Source organism: Schistocerca nitens, chromosome 10, assembly GCF_023898315.1.
Source record: "Schistocerca nitens isolate TAMUIC-IGC-003100 chromosome 10, iqSchNite1.1, whole genome shotgun sequence".
NCBI classification, from domain to species: Eukaryota; Metazoa; Arthropoda; class Insecta; order Orthoptera; family Acrididae; genus Schistocerca; species Schistocerca nitens.
This window is the reverse complement of record NC_064623.1, coordinates 68,842,805-68,846,481: the sequence shown is the minus strand read 5'-3', so window position 1 is coordinate 68,846,481 and position 3,677 is coordinate 68,842,805. Positions and strand designations below refer to the sequence as shown.

Genomic DNA, 3,677 nt, shown 5'->3' with positions numbered 1-3,677 from the left:
TAATGGTAAGACAGAGATTTAGGAACCAGGTTTTAAATTGTAAGACATTTCCAGGGGCAGATGTGGATTCTGACCACAATCTATTGGTTATGAACTGCAGATTGAAACTGAAGAAACTGCAAAAAGGTGGGAATTTAAGGAGATGGGACCTGGATAAACTGAAAGAACCAGAGGTTGTAGAGAGTTTCAGGGAGAACATAAGGGAACGATTGACAGGAATGGGGGAAAGAAATACAGTAGAAGAAGAATGGGTAGCTCTGAGGGATGAAGTAGTGAAGGCAGCAGAGGATCAAGTAGGTAAAAAGACGAGGGCTAATAGAAATCCTTGGGTAACAGAAGAAATATTGAATTTAATTGATGAAAGGAGAAAATATAAAAATGCAGTAAATGAAGCAGGCAAAAAGGAATACAAACATCTCAAAAATGAGATCGACAGGAAGTGCAAAATGGCTAAGCAGGGATGGCTAGAGGACAAATGTAAGGATATAGAGGCTTGTCTCACTAGGGGTAAGATAGATACTGCCTACAGGAAAATTAAAGAGACCTTTGGAGAGAAGAAAACCACTTGTATGAATATCAAGAGCTCAGATGGCAACCCAGTTCTAAGAAAAGAAGGGAAGGCAGAAAGGTGGAAGGAGTATATAGAGGAAACTTCCTGGCAGATTAAAACTGTGTGCCCGACCGAGACTTGAACTCGGGACCTTTGCCTTTCGCGGGCAAGTGCTCTACCACTGAGCTACCGAAGCACGACTCACGACCGGTACTCACAGCTTTACTTCTGCCAGTACCTCGTCTCCTACCTTCCAAACTTTACAGAAGCTCTCCTGCGAACCTTGCAGAACTAGCACTCCTGAAAGAAAGGATATTGTGGTGACATGGCTTAGCCACAGCCTGGGGGATGTTTCCAGAATGATATTTTCACTCTGCAGCGGAGTGTGCGCTGATATGAAACTTCCTGGCAGATTAAAACTGTGTGCCCGACCGAGACTCGAACTCGGGACCTTTGCCTTTCGCGGGCAAGTGCTCTACCACTGAGCTACCGATGCACGACTCACGACCGGTACTCACAGCTTTACTTCTGCCAGTACCTCGTCTCCTACCTTCCAAACTTTACAGAAGCTCTCCTGCGAACCTTGCAGAACTAGCACTCCTGAAAGAAAGGATATTGTGGAGACATGGCTTAGCCACAGCCTGGGGGATGTTTCCAGAATGAGATTTTCACTCTGCAGCGGAGTGTGCGCTGATATGAAACTTCCTGGCAGATTAAAACTGTGTGCCCGACTGAGACTCGAACTCGGGACCTTTGCCTTTCTCGGGCAAGTGCTCTACCACTGAGCTACCGAAGCACGACTCACGACCGGTACTCACAGCTTTAGTTCTGCCAGTACCTCGTCTCCTACCTTCCAAATTTTACAGAAGCTCTCCTGCGAACCTTGCAGAACTAGCACTCCTGAAAGAAAGGATATTGTGGAGACATGGCTTAGCCACAGCCTGGGGGTTGTTTCCGGAATGAGATTTTCACTCTGCAGCGGAGTGTGCGCTGATATGAAACTTCCTGGCAGATTAAAACTGTGTGCCCGACCGAGACTCGAACTCGGGACCTTTGCCTTTCTCGGGCAAGTGCTCTACCACTGAGCTACCGAAGCACGACTCACGACCGGTACTCACAGCTTTAGTTCTGCCAGTACCTCGTCTCCTACCTTCCAAACTTTACAGAAGCTCTCCTGCGAACCATGCAGAACTAGCACTCATTCTGGAAATATCCCCCAGGCTGTGGCTAAGCCATGTCTCCACAATATCCTTTCTTTCAGGAGTGCTAGTTCTGCATGGTTCGCAGGAGAGCTTCTGTAAAATTTGGAAGGTAGGAGACGAGGTACTGGCAGAAGTAAAGCTGTGAGTACCGGTCGTGAGTCGTGCTTCGGTAGCTCAGTGGTAGAGCACTTGCCCGAGAAAGGCAAAGGTCCCGAGTTCGAGTCTCGGTCGGGCACACAGTTTTAATCTGCCAGGAAGTTTCATATCAGCGCACACTCCGCTGCAGAGTGAAAATCTCATTCTGGAAACATCCCCCAGGCTGTGGCTAAGCCAGGTCTCCACAATATCCTTTCTTTCAGGAGTGCTAGTTCTGCAAGGTTCGCAGGAGAGCTTCTGTAAAGTTTGGAAGGTAGGAGACGAGGTACTGGCAGAAGTAAAGCTGTGAGTACCGGTCGTGAGTCGTGCTTCGGTAGCTCAGTGGTAGAGCACTTGCCCGCGAAAGGCAAAGGTCCCGAGTTCGAGTCTCGGTCGGGCACACAGTTTTAATCTGCCAGGAAGTTTCATATCAGCGCACACTCCACTGCAGAGGGAAAATCTCATTCTGGAAACATCCCCCAGGCTGTGGCTAAGCCATGTCTCCACAATATCCTTTCTTTCAGGAGTGCTAGTTCTGCAAGGTTCGCAGGAGAGCTTCTGTAAAGTTTGGAAGGTAGGAGACGAGGTACTGGCAGAAGTAAAGCTGTGAGTACCGGTCGTGAGTCGTGTTTCGGTAGCTTTGTGGTAGAGCACTTGCCCGCGAAAAGCAAAGGTCCCGAGTTCGAGTCTCGGTCGGGCACACAGTTTTAATCTGCCAGGAAGTTTCATATCAGCGCACACTCCGCTGCAGAGTGGAAATCTCATTCCAGTATATAGAGGGTTTATACAAGGGCGATGTACTTGAGGACAATATTATGGAAATGGAAGAGGATGTAGGTGAAGACGAAATGGGAGATAAGATACTGCGTGAAGAGTTTGACAGAGCACTGAAAGACCTGAGTCGAAACAAGGCCCCGGGAGTAGACAACATTCCATTAGAACTACTGATGGCCTTGGGAGAGCCAGTCATGACAAAACTCTACCATCTGGTGAGCAAGATGTATGAGACAGGCGAAATACCCACAGACTTCAAGAAGAATATAATAATTCCAGTACCAAAGAAAGCAGCTGTTGACAGATGTGAAAATTACCGAACTATCAGTTTAATAAGTCACAGCTGCAAAATACTAACGCGAATTCTTTACAGACGAATGGAAAAACTGGTAGAAGCGGACCTCGGGGAAGATCAGTTTGGATTCCGTAGAAATGTTGGAACACGTGAGGCAATACTAACCTTACGACTTATCTTAGAAGAAAGATTAAGAAAAGGCAAACCTACGTTTCTAGCATTTGTAGACTTAGAGAAAGCTTTTGACAACGTTAACTGGAATACTCTCTTTCAAATTCTGAAGGTGGCAGTGGTAAAATACAGGGAGCGAAAGGCTATTTACAATTTGTACAGAAACCAGATGGCAGTTATAAGAGTCGAGGGGCATGAAAGGGAAGCAGTGGTTGGGAAAGGAGTGAGACAGGGTTGTAGCCTCTCCCCGATGTTATTCAATCTGTATATTGAGCAAGCAGTAAAGGAAACAAAAGAAAAATTCGGAGTAGGTATTAAAATTCATGGAGAAGAAGTAAAAACTTTGAGGTTCGCCGATGACATTGTAATTCTGTCAGAGACAGCAAAGGACTTGGAAGAGCAGTTGAACGGAATGGACAGTGTCTTGAAAGGAGGATATAAGATGAACATCAACAAAAGCAAAACGAGGATGATGGAATGTAGTCAAATTAAATCGGGTGATGCTGAGGGGATTAGATTAGGAAATGAGACACTTAAAGTAGTAAAGGAG

At 46.3% G+C, this 3,677-nt stretch overlaps 2 non-coding genes across 2 annotated transcripts; one reads left to right on the top strand and one right to left on the bottom strand.

Moving 5' to 3' along the window:
• Positions 1–1,573: 1,573 nt before the first annotated feature.
• Trnas-aga (transfer RNA serine (anticodon AGA)) lies at positions 1,574–1,647 on the bottom strand. The gene has a single exon. It is a non-coding gene; the product is annotated as a tRNA-Ser (tRNA).
• A 267-nt stretch (positions 1,648–1,914) lies between these two features.
• Trnas-aga (transfer RNA serine (anticodon AGA)) lies at positions 1,915–1,988 on the top strand. The gene has a single exon. It is a non-coding gene; the product is annotated as a tRNA-Ser (tRNA).
• Positions 1,989–3,677: the final 1,689 nt, after the last annotated feature.